Raw genomic sequence first — 17179 nt, forward strand, 5'->3', positions numbered from 1 at the left:
TAATAGAAGCAGAAAGAACGATGAGTGAAAAAAAAAAATATCAGGTCCCACCGAGATTTGAACTCGGATCGCTGGATTCAGAGTCCAGAGTGCTAACCATTACACCATGGAACCTTGCAACACGAGGGATGAATCGAGATTCACGGAGAGCACAGTAAATGTGATACCTTTTCATAGCCGAAATACGTGTATAGAAATACATATATAAACATTGATTATTTGTTAATTATCGTCCACTGACGATATTCCGCGAAAACTTTTAGCCTAAAGAATTTTCTTTCAGTAAATGCAGTTCTGCAATGTAATGAATGCAACGATATTCTGTCACTGAGATCTATGGCAATATTGAGACTATATTTTAGAGTGAAAAATCATTATTAATCCGAAGCAATATAATTACGCACGAGGTCGGTGACCTCGATCTAGGCGGAATCATATATTATAACGCGAATTTATGCGCACGGCAGCATCAATTTCTCATGCTCCGCGTTTCGTGATTATACGCGAAATAATATTAATTGACATGTGAACTGACAGGGGGATTTGGAACAAATGATTTCTTGGTATTAATTAAACGAATACAATTATTGCTACGTGCTTCATTCGGCGCGTGGGCTCAGCTTCTCGGACCACGTGGCTAATTTTAGACAATTGTGAGATCGCCGTCTTGTGTAGAGCAGTGATTATGTGTATATATATGTATTTCCTTTAACACCTTGCCACCGTGTATGATTGGGATCCTGTAGGGTGAATAATGATGCTTGGTTCCGAGACGAATTATCCAATATTCGGTTTTGAGAATCATTTTTCATTCCAAATCCTGCTTAATGTTGATTTAAAGATACAGAATATAGGGACTAGAAGCTTGTGGAAAGTTTTCCGAGGCTTGATTGCGCGTGATTTACTCATGAAAATGAAGGCAATGAATAAAGGAGTTGCGACTGATCTGTCGATTTGACACCGTGTTATTCAGGTGACTTGTACGTTGAAGTTTTAGATGGCTCGAATGGTCTTGTCAGCAGATTCGTTGAATAATTTTGATATACTTGTTACTGGGAAACGCAAATTCTGTAATTTTCTCATTTTCCCATGAGCTGCTGATCAAAGTTGCCGTATGAGATTATATCTTGTGATTATGATGATTGTGATTGTAGATTTGACCGTAAAATATTATTGTATGCGCGATCAAGGAATTTTTATGACGATATTCTGTAACGGACGTAGGCATTACGACAAAAAGCGACTGAATGTTCGAAGCCCAGATTTGAAGTTCGAAGCCAGTTATCCGGAGAAATTCAGAGCTATTTTTTGTACATATGATGTTGATATGTATTATGTTTGGTCTACAACGATGAGGACACTGATTTACGTCACACACGTGGAATATGCGGAATCACAAGAACGAATTTATGACAGAGATGCTATAAGAAGTCTTGAATCGCTCTGATTATGGATTGGGGGTAATCAGTATGATAATGGAACTATCGACATGCGGTGAGACGGATCAATATTATGATCAAAGTGATTATTCTGCGATTTCTGATATTTTCATCCGCAGTTCTCTAATGTTGGTACTACACTCTTTTTCGTGTGTTTTCTCAGCTCCTGGGCGTCCATCAGGTATGAAAAGCGTTACATGAATCGATTCCCAAACAGAAAAATTTTCGGTCAAAAAAATATCTATGACCCCTTTGGATTTTTTGCGAAAGTTTCGACGATTCTGGAAAGTGCTGCAATAAATTCTTTCGGGCACTATTCAGGCCGACGTAATTTGGCGAAAGAAATCGATTGAGCGCAGTCCCAATGCGCTGCGAGCAACACCTGTAAAGTTACAGCCGAAAAACTGCAGATTTTCATCGCCATTTCTCTGCTGCTGGTCCTACGCTGTTTTTCATGTGTTTTCTGAGTTCCTGGGCGTCGAATTAGTCTAAAAAGCGTCATAATAATCGATTCCCAGACAAAAGATTTTTCGGCCAAAAAAAATCCAAGGCTAACCCCTTTGCATTTTTGGTGAAAATTTCGACGACTTTGAAAAGTGCTGCAATTAATTCTTTAGAACACTATTCCGACGTAATTTTGCGAGAGAAATCGATTGATCGCAGTCCCAATGCGCTGCGAGCAACACCTGTAAAGTTACAGCCGAAAAACTGCAGATTTTCATCGCCATTTCTCTGCTGCTGGTCCTACGCTGTTGTTCATGTGTTTTCTGAGTTCCTGGGCGTCGAATTAGTCTAAAAAGCGTCATAATAATCGATTCCCAGACAAAAGATTTTTCGGCCAAAAAAAATCCAAGGCTAACCCCTTTGCATTTTTGGTGAAAATTTCGACGACTTTGAAAAGTGCTGCAATTAATTCTTTAGAACACTATTCCGACGTAATTTTGCGAGAGAAATCGATTGATCGCAGTCCCAATGCGCTGCGAGCAACACCTGTAAAGTTACAGCCGAAAAACTGCAGATTTTCATCGCCATTTCTCTGCTGCTGGTCCTACGCTGTTGTTCATGTGTTTTCTGAGTTCCTGGGCGTCGAATTAGTCTAAAAAGCGTCATAATAATCGATTCCCAGACGAAAGATTTTTCGGCCAAAAAAAATCCAAGGCTAACCCCTTTGCATTTTTGGTGAAAATTTCGACGACTTTGAAAAGTGCTGCAATTAATTCTTTAGGACACTATTCCGACGTAATTTTGCGAGAGGAATCGATTAAGCGCAGTCCCAATACGCTGCGAGCAACGGATCAAAAGTTACAGCCGAAAAACTGCTTATTTTCGTCCTCATTTCTCTGCTGTTGGTCCTACGCTCTTTTTCATGTGTTTTTTGAGTTCCTGGGGGTCGATTTACTCCGGAAAGGGTCATACAAATCGATTCCAAGACAAAAGATTTTTCGGCCAAAAAAAATCCAAGGCTAACCCCTTTGCATTTTTGGTAAAAATTTCGACGACTTTGAAAAGTGCTGCAATTAATTCTTTCAGGCACTATTTCGACGTAATTTTGACAGAGGAATCGATTAAGCGCAGTCCCAATACGCTGCGAGCAACGGATCAAAAGTTACAGGCGAAAAACTGCTTATTTTCGTCCTCATTTCTCTGCTGTTGGTCCTACGCTCTTTTTCGTGTGTTTTTTGAGTTCCTGGGGGTCGATTTACTCCGGAAAGGGTCATACAAATCGATTCCAAGACAAAAGATTTTTCGGCCAAAAAAAATCCAAGGCTAACCCCTTTGCATTTTTGGTAAAAATTTCGACGACTTTGAGAAGTGCTGCAATTAATTCTTCCAGGCACTATTCCGACGTAATTTTGCGAGAGGAATCGATTGAGCGCAGTCCCAATACGCTGCGAGCAACGGATCAAAAGTTACAGGCGAAAAACTGCTTATTTTCGTCCTCATTTCTCTGCTGTTGGTCCTACGCTCTTTTTCGTGTGTTTTTTGAGTTCCTGGGGGTCGATTTACTCCGGAAAGGGTCATACAAATCGATTCCAAGACAAAAGATTTTTCGGCCAAAAAAAATCCAAGGCTAACCCCTTTGCATTTTTGGTAAAAATTTCGACGACTTTGAAAAGTGCTGCAATTAATTCTTCCAGGCACTATTCCGACGTAATTTTGCGAGAGGAATCGATTGAGCGCAGTCCCAATACGCTGCGAGCAACGGATCAAAAGTTACAGGCGAAAAACTGCTTATTTTCGTCCTCATTTCTCTGCTGTTGGTCCTACGCTCTTTTTCGTGTGTTTTTTGAGTTCCTGGGGGTCGATTTACTCCGGAAAGGGTCATACAAATCGATTCCAAGACAAAAGATTTTTCGGCCAAAAAAAATCCAAGGCTAACCCCTTTGCATTTTTGGTAAAAATTTCGACGACTTTGAAAAGTGCTGCAATTAATTCTTCCAGGCACTATTCCGACGTAATTTTGCGAGAGGAATCGATTGAGCGCAGTCCCAATACGCTGCGAGCAACGGATCAAAAGTTACAGGCGAAAAACTGCTTATTTTCGTCCTCATTTCTCTGCTGTTGGTCCTACGCTCTTTTTCGTGTGTTTTTTGAGTTCCTGGGGGTCGATTTACTCCGGAAAGGGTCATGCAAATCGATTCCAAGACAAAAGATTTTTCGGCCAAAAAAAATCCAAGGCTAACCCCTTTGCATTTTTGGTAAAAATTTCGACGACTTTGAAAAGTGCTGCAATTAATTCTTTCAGGCACTATTCTGACGTAAGTTTGCGAGGGGAATCGATTAAGCGCAGTCCCAATACGCTGCGAGCAACGGATCAAAAGTTACAGGCGAAAAACTGCTTATTTTCGTCCTCATTTCTCTGCTGTTGGTCCTACGCTCTTTTTCGTGTGTTTTTTGAGTTCCTGGGGGTCGATTTACTCCGGAAAGGGTCATACAAATCGATTCCAAGACAAAAGATTTTTCGGCCAAAAAAAATCCAAGGCTAACCCCTTTGCATTTTTGGTAAAAATTTCGACGACTTTGAAAAGTGCTGCAATTAATTCTTTGAGGCACTATTTCGACGTAATTTTGACAGAGGAATCGATTAAGCGCAGTCCCAATACGCTGCGAGCAACAGATCAAAAGTTACAGGCGAAAAACTGCTTATTTTCGTCCTCATTTCTCTGCTGTTGGTCCTACGCTCTTTTTCGTGTGTTTTTTGAGTTCCTGGGGGTCGATTTACTCCGGAAAGGGTCATACAAATCGATTCCAAGACAAAAGATTTTTCGGCCAAAAAAAATCCAAGGCTAACCCCTTTGCATTTTTGGTAAAAATTTCGACGACTTTGAAAAGTGCTGCAATTAGATCTTTCAGGCACTATTCCGACGTAATTTTGCGAGAGGAATCGATTAAGCGCAGTCCCAATACGCTGCGAGCAACGGATCAAAAGTTACAGGCGAAAAACTGCTTATTTTCGTCCTCATTTCTCTGCTGTTGGTCCTACGCTCTTTTTCGTGTGTTTTTTGAGTTCCTGGGGGTCGATTTACTCCGGAAAGGGTCATACAAATCGACTCCGAAACAAAAGATTTTCCGGCCAAAAAAAATCCAAGGCTAACCCCTTTGCATTTTTGGTAAAAATTTCGACGACTTTGAAAAGTGCTGCAATTAATTCTTTCAGGCACTATTCTGACGTAAGTTTGCGAGGGGAATCGATTAAGCGCAGTCCCAATACGCTGCGAGCAACGGATCAAAAGTGACAGGCGAAAAACTGCTTATTTTCGTCCTCATTTCTCTGCTGTTGGTCCTACGCTCTTTTTCGTGTGTTTTTTGAGTTCCTGGGGGTCGATTTACTCCGGAAAGGGTCATGCAAATCGATTCCAAGACAAAAGATTTTTCGGCCAAAAAAAATCCAAGGCTAACCCCTTTGCATTTTTGGTAAAAATTTCGACGACTTTGAAAAGTGCTGCAATTAATTCTTTCAGGCACTATTCTGACGTAAGTTTGCGAGGGGAATCGATTAAGCGCAGTCCCAATACGCTGCGAGCAACGGATCAAAAGTTACAGGCGAAAAACTGCTTATTTTCGTCCTCATTTCTCTGCTGTTGGTCCTACGCTCTTTTTCGTGTGTTTTTTGAGTTCCTGGGGGTCGATTTACTCCGGAAAGGGTCATGCAAATCGATTCCAAGACAAAAGATTTTTCGGCCAAAAAAAATCCAAGGCTAACCCCTTTGCATTTTTGGTAAAAATTTCGACGACTTTGAAAAGTGCTGCAATTAATTCTTTCAGGCACTATTCTGACGTAAGTTTGCGAGGGGAATCGATTAAGCGCAGTCCCAATACGCTGCGAGCAACGGATCAAAAGTTACAGGCGAAAAACTGCTTATTTTCGTCCTCATTTCTCTGCTGTTGGTCCTACGCTCTTTTTCGTGTGTTTTTTGAGTTCCTGGGGGTCGATTTACTCCGGAAAGGGTCATACAAATCGATTCCAAGACAAAAGATTTTTCGGCCAAAAAAAATCCAAGGCTAACCCCTTTGCATTTTTGGTAAAAATTTCGACGACTTTGAAAAGTGCTGCAATTAATTCTTTCAGGCACTATTCCGACGTAATTTTGCGAGAGGAATCGATTAAGCGCAGTCCCAATACGCTGCGAGCAACGGATCAAAAGTTACAGGCGAAAAACTGCTTATTTTCGTCCTCATTTCTCTGCTGTTGGTCCTACGCTCTTTTTCGTGTGTTTTTTGAGTTCCTGGGGGTCGATTTACTCCGGAAAGGGTCATACAAATCGATTCCAAGACAAAAGATTTTTCGGCCAAAAAAAATCCAAGGCTAACCCCTTTGCATTTTTGGTAAAAATTTCGACGACTTTGAAAAGTGCTGCAATTAATTCTTTCAGGCACTATTCTGACGTAAATTTGCGAGGGGAATCGATTAAGCGCAGTCCCAATACGCTGCGAGCAACGGATCAAAAGTTACAGGCGAAAAACTGCTTATTTTCGTCCTCATTTCTCTGCTGTTGGTCCTACGCTCTTTTTCGTGTGTTTTTTGAGTTCCTGGGGGTCGATTTACTCCGGAAAGGGTCATACAAATCGATTCCAAGACAAAAGATTTTTCGGCCAAAAAAAATCCAAGGCTAACCCCTTTGCATTTTTGGTAAAAATTTCGACGACTTTGAAAAGTGCTGCAATTAATTCTTCCAGGCACTATTCCGACGTAATTTTGCGAGAGGAATCGATTGAGCGCAGTCCCAATACGCTGCGAGCAACGGATCAAAAGTTACAGGCGAAAAACTGCTTATTTTCGTCCTCATTTCTCTGCTGTTGGTCCTACGCTCTTTTTCGTGTGTTTTTTGAGTTCCTGGGGGTCGATTTACTCCGGAAAGGGTCATACAAATCGATTCCAAGACAAAAGATTTTTCGGCCAAAAAAAATCCAAGGCTAACCCCTTTGCATTTTTGGTAAAAATTTCGACGACTTTGAAAAGTGCTGCAATTAATTCTTTCAGGCACTATTCCGACGTAATTTTGCGAGAGGAATCGATTAAGCGCAGTCCCAATACGCTGCGAGCAACGGATCAAAAGTGACAGGCGAAAAACTGCTTATTTTCGTCCTCATTTCTCTGCTGTTGGTCCTACGCTCTTTTTCGTGTGTTTTTTGAGTTCCTGGGGGTCGATTTACTCCGGAAAGGGTCATGCAAATCGATTCCAAGACAAAAGATTTTTCGGCCAAAAAAAATCCAAGGCTAACCCCTTTGCATTTTTGGTAAAAATTTCGACGACTTTGAAAAGTGCTGCAATTAATTCTTTCAGGCACTATTCTGACGTAAGTTTGCGAGGGGAATCGATTGAGCGCAGTCCCAATACGCTGCGAGCAACGGATCAAAAGTTACAGGCGAAAAACTGCTTATTTTCGTCCTCATTTCTCTGCTGTTGGTCCTACGCTCTTTTTCGTGTGTTTTTTGAGTTCCTGGGGGTCGATTTACTCCGGAAAGGGTCATACAAATCGATTCCAAGACAAAAGATTTTTCGGCCAAAAAAAATCCAAGGCTAACCCCTTTGCATTTTTGGTAAAAATTTCGACGACTTTGAAAAGTGCTGCAATTAATTCTTTGAGGCACTATTTCGACGTAATTTTGACAGAGGAATCGATTAAGCGCAGTCCCAATACGCTGCGAGCAACGGATCAAAAGTTACAGGCGAAAAACTGCTTATTTTCGTCCTCATTTCTCTGCTGTTGGTCCTACGCTCTTTTTCGTGTGTTTTTTGAGTTCCTGGGGGTCGATTTACTCCGGAAAGGGTCATACAAATCGATTCCAAGACAAAAGATTTTTCGGCCAAAAAAAATCCAAGGCTAACCCCTTTGCATTTTTGGTAAAAATTTCGACGACTTTGAAAAGTGCTGCAATTAGATCTTTCAGGCACTATTCCGACGTAATTTTGCGAGAGGAATCGATTAAGCGCAGTCCCAATACGCTGCGAGCAACGGATCAAAAGTTACAGGCGAAAAACTGCTTATTTTCGTCCTCATTTCTCTGCTGTTGGTCCTACGCTCTTTTTCGTGTGTTTTTTGAGTTCCTGGGGGTCGATTTACTCCGGAAAGGGTCATACAAATCGACTCCGAAACAAAAGATTTTCCGGCCAAAAAAAATCCAAGGCTAACCCCTTTGCATTTTTGGTAAAAATTTCGACGACTTTGAAAAGTGCTGCAATTAATTCTTTCAGGCACTATTTCGACGTAATTTTGCGAGAGGAATCGATTGAGCGCAGTCCCAATTCGCTGCGAGCAACGGATCAAAAGTTACAGGCGAAAAACTGCTTATTTTCGTCCTCATTTCTCTGCTGTTGGTCCTACGCTCTTTTTCGTGTGTTTTTTGAGTTCCTGGGGGTCGATTTACTCCGGAAAGGGTCATACAAATCGATTCCAAGACAAAAGATTTTTCGGCCAAAAAAAATCCAAGGCTAACCCCTGTGCATTTTTGGTAAAAATTTCGATGACTTTGAAAAGTGCTGCAATTAATTCTTTCAGGTACTATTCCGACGTAATTTTGCGAGAGGAATCGATTAAGCGCAGTCCCAATACGCTGCGAGCAACGGATCAAAAGTTACAGGCGAAAAACTGCTTATTTTCGTCCTCATTTCTCTGCTGTTGGTCCTACGCTCTTTTTCGTGTGTTTTTTGAGTTCCTGGGGGTCGATTTACTCCGGAAAGGGTCATACAAATCGATTCCAAGACAAAAGATTTTTCGGCCAAAAAAAATCCAAGGCTAACCCCTTTGCATTTTTGGTAAAAATTTCGACGACTTTGAAAAGTGCTGCAATTAATTCTTTAGAACACTATTCCGACGTAATTTTGCGAGAGGAATCGATTAAGCGCAGTCCCAATACGCTGCGAGCAACGGATCAAAAGTGACAGCCGAAAAACTGCTTATTTTCGTCCTCATTTCTCTGCTGTTGGTCCTACGCTCTTTTTCGTGTGTTTTTTGAGTTCCTGGGGGCCGATTTACTCCGGAAAGGGTCATACAAATCGATTCCAAGACAAAAGATATTTCGGCCAAAAAAAATCCAAGGCTAACCCCTTTGCATTTTTGGTAAAAATTTCGAAGACTTTGAAAAGTGCTGCAATTAATTCTTTCAGGCACTATTCCGACGTAATTTTGCGAGAGGAATCGATTAAGCGCAGTCCCAATACGCTGCGAGCAACGGATCAAAAGTGACAGGCGAAAAACTGCTTATTTTCGTCCTCATTTCTCTGCTGTTGGTCCTACGCTCTTTTTCGTGTGTTTTTTGAGTTCCTGGGGGTCGATTTACTCCGGAAAGGGTCATGCAAATCGATTCCAAGACAAAAGATTTTTCGGCCAAAAAAAATCCAAGGCTAACCCCTTTGCATTTTTGGTAAAAATTTCGACGACTTTGAAAAGTGCTGCAATTAATTCTTTCAGGCACTATTCTGACGTAAGTTTGCGAGGGGAATCGATTAAGCGCAGTCCCAATACGCTGCGAGCAACGGATCAAAAGTTACAGGCGAAAAACTGCTTATTTTCGTCCTCATTTCTCTGCTGTTGGTCCTACGCTCTTTTTCGTGTGTTTTTTGAGTTCCTGGGGGTCGATTTACTCCGGAAAGGGTCATGCAAATCGATTCCAAGACAAAAGATTTTTCGGCCAAAAAAAATCCAAGGCTAACCCCTTTGCATTTTTGGTAAAAATTTCGACGACTTTGAAAAGTGCTGCAATTAATTCTTTCAGGCACTATTCCGACGTAATTTTGCGAGAGGAATCGATTAAGCGCAGTCCCAATACGCTGCGAGCAACGGATCAAAAGTTACAGGCGAAAAACTGCTTATTTTCGTCCTCATTTCTCTGCTGTTGGTCCTACGCTCTTTTTCGTGTGTTTTTTGAGTTCCTGGGGGTCGATTTACTCCGGAAAGGGTCATGCAAATCGATTCCAAGACAAAAGATTTTTCGGCCAAAAAAAATCCAAGGCTAACCCCTTTGCATTTTTGGTAAAAATTTCGACGACTTTGAAAAGTGCTGCAATTAATTCTTTCAGGCACTATTCCGACGTAATTTTGCGAGAGGAATCGATTAAGCGCAGTCCCAATACGCTGCGAGCAACGGATCAAAAGTTACAGGCGAAAAACTGCTTATTTTCGTCCTCATTTCTCTGCTGTTGGTCCTACGCTCTTTTTCGTGTGTTTTTTGAGTTCCTGGGGGTCGATTTACTCCGAAAAGGGTCATACAAATCGATTCCAAGACAAAAGATTTTTCGGCCAAAAAAAATCCAAGGCTAACCCCTTTGCATTTTTGGTAAAAATTTCGACGACTTTGAAAAGTGCTGCAATTAATTCTTTCAGGCACTATTCCGACGTAATTTTGCGAGAGGAATCGATTAAGCGCAGTCCCAATACGCTGCGAGCAACGGATCAAAAGTTACAGGCGAAAAACTGCTTATTTTCGTCCTCATTTCTCTGCTGTTGGTCCTACGCTCTTTTTCGTGTGTTTTTTGAGTTCCTGGGGGTCGATTTACTCCGGAAAGGGTCGTACAAATCGATTCCAAGACAAAAGATTTTTCGGCCAAAAAAAATCCAAGGCTAACCCCTTTGCATTTTTGGTAAAAATTTCGACGACTTTGAAAAGTGCTGCAATTAATTCTTTCAGGCACTATTTCGACGTAATTTTGCGAGAGGAATCGATTGAGCGCAGTCCCAATACGCTGCGAGCAACGGATCAAAAGTTACAGGCGAAAAACTGCTTATTTTCGTCCTCATTTCTCTGCTGTTGGTCCTACGCTCTTTTTCGTGTGTTTTTTGAGTTCCTGGGGGTCGATTTACTCCGGAAAGGGTCATACAAATCGATTCCAAGACAAAAGATTTTTCGGCCAAAAAAAATCCAAGGCTAACCCCTTTGCATTTTTGGTAAAAATTTCGACGACTTTGAAAAGTGCTGCAATTAATTCTTTGAGGCACTATTTCGACGTAATTTTGACAGAGGAATCGATTAAGCGCAGTCCCAATACGCTGCGAGCAACGGATCAAAAGTTACAGGCGAAAAACTGCTTATTTTCGTCCTCATTTCTCTGCTGTTGGTCCTACGCTCTTTTTCGTGTGTTTTTTGAGTTCCTGGGGGTCGATTTACTCCGGAAAGGGTCATACAAATCGATTCCAAGACAAAAGATTTTTCGGCCAAAAAAAAAAATCCAAGGCTAACCCCTTTGCATTTTTGGTAAAAATTTCGACGACTTTGAAAAGTGCTGCAATTAATTCTTTAGAACACTATTCCGACGTAATTTTGCGAGAGGAATCGATTAAGCGCAGTCCCAATACGCTGCGAGCAACGGATCAAAAGTTACAGGCGAAAAACTGCTTATTTTCGTCCTCATTTCTCTGCTGTTGGTCCTACGCTCTTTTTCGTGTGTTTTTTGAGTTCCTGGGGGTCGATTTACTCCGGAAAGGGTCATACAAATCGATTCCAAGACAAAAGATTTTTCGGCCAAAAAAAATCCAAGGCTAACCCCTTTGCATTTTTGGTGAAAATTTCGACGACTTTGAAAAGTGCTGCAATTAATTCTTTCAGGCACTATTCCGACGTAATTTTGCGAGAGGAATCGATTAAGCGCAGTCCCAATACGCTGCGAGCAACGGATCAAAAGTTACAGGCGAAAAACTGCTTATTTTCGTCCTCATTTCTCTGCTGTTGGTCCTACGCTCTTTTTCGTGTGTTTTTTGAGTTCCTGGGGGTCGATTTACTCCGGAAAGGGTCATACAAATCGATTCCAAGACAAAAGATTTTTCGGCCAAAAAAAATCCAAGGCTAACCCCTTTGCATTTTTGGTGAAAATTTCGACGACTTTGAAAAGTGCTGCAATTAATTCTTTCAGGCACTATTCCGACGTAATTTTGCGAGAGGAATCGATTAAGCGCAGTCCCAATACGCTGCGAGCAACGGATCAAAAGTTACAGGCGAAAAACTGCTTATTTTCGTCCTCATTTCTCTGCTGTTGGTCCTACGCTCTTTTTCGTGTGTTTTTTGAGTTCCTGGGGGTCGATTTACTCCGGAAAGGGTCATACAAATCGATTCCAAGACAAAAGATTTTTCGGCCAAAAAAAATCCAAGGCTAACCCCTTTGCATTTTTGGTAAAAATTTCGACGACTTTGAAAAGTGCTGCAATTAATTCTTTCAGGCACTATTTCGACGTAATTTTGACAGAGGAATCGATTAAGCGCAGTCCCAATACGCTGCGAGCAACGGATCAAAAGTTACAGGCGAAAAACTGCTTATTTTCGTCCTCATTTCTCTGCTGTTGGTCCTACGCTCTTTTTCGTGTGTTTTTTGAGTTCCTGGGGGTCGATTTACTCCGGAAAGGGTCATACAAATCAACTCCGAAACAAAAGATTTTTCGGCCAAAAAAAATCCAAGGCTAACCCCTTTGCATTTTTGGTAAAAATTTCGACGACTTTGAAAAGTGCTGCAATTAATTCTTTCAGGCACTATTCCGACGTAATTTTGCGAGAGGAATCGATTGAGCGCAGTCCCAATACGCTGCGAGCAACGGATCAAAAGTTACAGGCGAAAAACTGCTTATTTTCGTCCTCGTTTCTCTGCTGTTGGTCCTACGCTTTTTTTCGTATGTTTTTTGAGTTCCTGGGGGTCGATTTACTCCGGAAAGGGTCATACAAATCGATTCCAAGACACAAGATTTTTCGGCCAAAAAAAATCCAAGGCTAACCCCTTTGCATTTTTGGTAAAAATTTCGACGACTTTGAAAAGTGCTGCAATTAATTCTTTCAGGCACTATTCCGACGTAATTTTGCGAGAGAAATCGATTAAGCGCAGTCCCAATACGCTGCGAGCAACGGATCAAAAGTTACAGGCGAAAAACTGCTTATTTTCGTCCTCATTTCTCTGCTGTTGGTCCTACGCTCTTTTTCGTGTGTTTTTTGAGTTCCTGGGGGTCGATTTACTCCGGAAAGGGTCGTACAAATCGATTCCAAGACAAAAGATTTTTCGGCCAAAAAAAATCCAAGGCTAACCCCTTTGCATTTTTGGTAAAAATTTCGACGACTTTGAAAAGTGCTGCAATTAATTCTTCCAGGCACTATTCCGACGTAATTTTGCGAGAGGAATCGATTGAGCGCAGTCCCAATACGCTGCGAGCAACGGATCAAAAGTTACAGGCGAAAAACTGCTTATTTTCGTCCTCATTTCTCTGCTGTTGGTCCTACGCTCTTTTTCGTGTGTTTTTTGAGTTCCTGGGGGTCGATTTACTCCGGAAAGGGTCATACAAATCGATTCCAAGACAAAAGATTTTTCGGCCAAAAAAATCCAAGGCTAACCCCTTTGCATTTTTGGTGAAAATTTCGACGACTTTGAAAAGTGCTGCAATTAATTCTTTCAGGCACTATTCCGACGTAATTTTGCGAGAGGAATCGATTAAGCGCAGTCCCAATACGCTGCGAGCAACGGATCAAAAGTTACAGGCGAAAAACTGCTTATTTTCGTCCTCATTTCTCTGCTGTTGGTCCTACGCTCTTTTTCGTGTGTTTTTTGAGTTCCTGGGGGTCGATTTACTCCGGAAAGGGTCATACAAATCGATTCCAAGACAAAAGATTTTTCGGCCAAAAAAAATCCAAGGCTAACCCCTTTGCATTTTTGGTAAAATATTCGACGACTTTGGAAAGTGCTGCAATTAATTCTTTCAGGCACTATTCCGACGTAATTTTGCGAGAGGAATCGATTAAGCGCAGTCCCAATACGCTGCGAGCAACGGATCAAAAGTTACAGGCGAAAAACTGGTTATTTTCGTCCTCATTTCTCTGCTGTTGGTCCTACGCTCTTTTTCGTGTGTTTTTTGAGTTCCTGGGGGTCGATTTACTCCGGAAAGGGTCATACAAATCGACTCCGAAACAAAAGATTTTCCGGCCAAAAAAAATCCAAGGCTAACCCCTTTGCATTTTTGGTAAAAATTTCGACGACTTTGAAAAGTGCTGCAATTAATTCTTTCAGGCACTATTCCGACGTAATTTTGCGAGAGGAATCGATTAAGCGCAGTCCCAATACGCTGCGAGCAACGGATCAAAAGTTACAGGCGAAAAACTGCTTATTTTCGTCCTCATTTCTCTGCTGTTGGTCCTACGCTCTTTTTCGTGTGTTTTTTGAGTTCCTGGGGGTCGATTAACTCCGGAAAGGGTCATACAAATCGATTTCAAGACAAAAGATTTTTCGGCCAAAAAAAATCCAAGGCTAACCCCTTTGCATTTTTGGTAAAAATTTCGACGACTTTGAAAAGTGCTGCAATTAATTCTTTCAGGCACTATTTCGACGTAATTTTGACAGAGGAATCGATCAAGCGCAGTCCCAATACGCTGCGAGCAACGGATCAAAAGTTACAGGCGAAAAACTGCTTATTTTCGTCCTCATTTCTCTGCTGTTGGTCCTACGCTCTTTTTCGTGTGTTTTTTGAGTTCCTGGGGGTCGATTAACTCCGGAAAGGGTCATACAAATCGATTCCAAGACAAAAGATTTTTCGGCCAAAAAAAATCCAAGGCTAACCCCTTTGCATTTCTGGTAAAAATTTCGACGACTTTGAAAAGTGCTGCAATTAATTCTTTCAGGCACTATTTCGACGTAATTTTGACAGAGGAATCGATCAAGCGCAGTCCCAATACGCTGCGAGCAACGGATCAAAAGTTACAGGCGAAAAACTGCTTATTTTCGTCCTCATTTCTCTGCTGTTGGTCCTACGCTCTTTTTCGTGTGTTTTTTGAGTTCCTGGGGGTCGATTTACTCCGGAAAGGGTCATACAAATCGATTCCAAGACAAAAGATTTTTCGGCCAAAAAAAATCCAAGGCTAACCCCTTTGCATTTTTGGTAAAAATTTCGACGACTTTGAAAAGTGCTGCAATTAATTCTTTCAGGTACTATTCCGACGTAATTTTGCGAGAGGAATCGATTAAGCGCAGTCCCAATACGCTGCGAGCAACGAATCAAAAGTTACAGGCGAAAAACTGCTTATTTTCGTACTCATTTCTCTGCTGTTGGTCCTACGCTCTTTTTCGTGTGTTTTTTGAGTTCCTGGGGGTCGATTTACTCCGGAAAGGGTCATACAAATCGATTCCAAGACAAAAGATTTTTCGGCCAAGAAAAATCCAAGGCTAACCCCTTTGCATTTTTGGTAAAAATTTCGACGACTTTGAAAAGTGCTGCAATTAATTCTTTCAGGCACTATTCCGACGTAATTTTGCGAGAGGAATCGATTAAGCGCAGTCCCAATACGCTGCGAGCAACGGATCAAAAGTTACAGGCGAAAAACTGCTTATTTTCGTCCTCATTTCTCTGCTGTTGGTCCTACGCTCTTTTTCGTGTGTTTTTTGAGTTCCTGGGGGTCGATTTACTCCGGAAAGGGTCATACAAATCGATTCCAAGACAAAAGATTTTTCGGCCAAAAAAAATCCAAGGCTAACCCCTTTGCATTTTTGGTAAAATATTCGACGACTTTGGAAAGTGCTGCAATTAATTCTTTCAGGCACTATTTCGACGTAATTTTGCGAGAGGAATCGATTAAGCGCAGTCCCAATACGCTGCGAGCAACGGATCAAAAGTTACAGGCGAAAAACTGCTTATTTTCGTCCTCATTTCTCTGCTGTTGGTCCTACGCTCTTTTTCGTGTGTTTTTTGAGTTCCTGGGGGTCGATTTACTCCGGAAAGGGTCATACAAATCGACTCCGAAACAAAAGATTTTCCGGCCAAAAAAAATCCAAGGCTAACCCCTTTGCATTTTTGGTAAAAATTTCGACGACTTTGAAAAGTGCTGCAATTAATTCTTTCAGGCACTATTCCGACGTAATTTTGCGAGAGGAATCGATTAAGCGCAGTCCCAATACGCTGCGAGCAACGGATCAAAAGTTACAGGCGAAAAACTGCTTATTTTCGTCCTCATTTCTCTGCTGTTGGTCCTACGCTCTTTTTCGTGTGTTTTTTGAGTTCCTGGGGGTCGATTAACTCCGGGAAGGGTCATACAAATCGATTCCAAGACAAAAGATTTTTCGGCCAAAAAAAATCCAAGGCTAACCCCTTTGCATTTTTGGTAAAAATTTCGACGACTTTGAAAAGTGCTGCAATTAATTCTTTCAGGCACTATTTCGACGTAATTTTGACAGAGGAATCGATCAAGCGCAGTCCCAATACGCTGCGAGCAACGGATCAAAAGTTACAGGCGAAAAACTGCTTATTTTCGTCCTCATTTCTCTGCTGTTGGTCCTACGCTCTTTTTCGTGTGTTTTTTGAGTTCCTGGGGGTCGATTTACTCCGGAAAGGGTCATACAAATCGATTCCAAGACAAAAGATTTTTCGGCCAAAAAAAATCCAAGGCTAACCCCTTTGCATTTTTGGTAAAAATTTCGACGACTTTGAAAAGTGCTGCAATTAATTCTTTCAGGTACTATTCCGACGTAATTTTGCGAGAGGAATCGATTAAGCGCAGTCCCAATACGCTGCGAGCAACGGATCAAAAGTTACAGGCGAAAAACTGCTTATTTTCGTACTCATTTCTCTGCTGTTGGTCCTACGCTCTTTTTCGTGTGTTTTTTGAGTTCCTGGGGGTCGATTTACTCCGGAAAGGGTCATACAAATCGACTCCGAAACAAAAGATTTTCCGGCCAAAAAAAATCCAAGGCTAACCCCTTTGCATTTTTGGTAAAAATTTCGACGACTTTGAAAAATGCTGCAATTAATTCTTTCAGGCACTATTCCGACGTAATTTTGCGAGAGGAATCGATTAAGCGCAGTCCCAATACGCTGCGAGCAACGGATCAAAAGTTACAGGCGAAAAACTGCTTATTTTCGTCCTCATTTCTCTGCTGTTGGTCCTACGCTCTTTTTCGTGTGTTTTTTGAGTTCCTGGGGGTCGATTAACTCCGGAAAGGGTCATACAAATCGATTCCAAGACAAAAGATTTTTCGGCCAAAAAAAATCCAAGGCTAACCCCTTTGCATTTTTGGTAAAAATTTCGACGACTTTGAAAAGTGCTGCAATTAATTCTTTCAGGCACTATTTCGACGTAATTTTGACAGAGGAATCGATCAAGCGCAGTCCCAATACGCTGCGAGCAACGGATCAAAAGTTACAGGCGAAAAACTGCTTATTTTCGTCCTCATTTCTCTGCTGTTGGTCCTACGCTCTTTTTCGTGTGTTTTTTGAGTTCCTGGGGGTCGATTTACTCCGGAAAGGGTCATACAAATCGATTCCAAGACAAAAGATTTTTCGGCCAA

General features: G+C 41.6%; 1 non-coding gene across 1 annotated transcript; it reads right to left on the bottom strand.

The window, feature by feature from the left end:
* Positions 1-42: 42 nt before the first annotated feature.
* On the bottom strand, positions 43-114 carry Trnaq-cug. Its single transcript has one exon. It is a non-coding gene; the product is annotated as a tRNA-Gln (tRNA).
* Positions 115-17179: the final 17065 nt, after the last annotated feature.

The sequence above is a fragment of the Diprion similis genome, chromosome 9 (genome assembly GCF_021155765.1).
Source record: "Diprion similis isolate iyDipSimi1 chromosome 9, iyDipSimi1.1, whole genome shotgun sequence".
In the NCBI taxonomy this organism is placed as follows: Eukaryota; Metazoa; Arthropoda; class Insecta; order Hymenoptera; family Diprionidae; genus Diprion; species Diprion similis.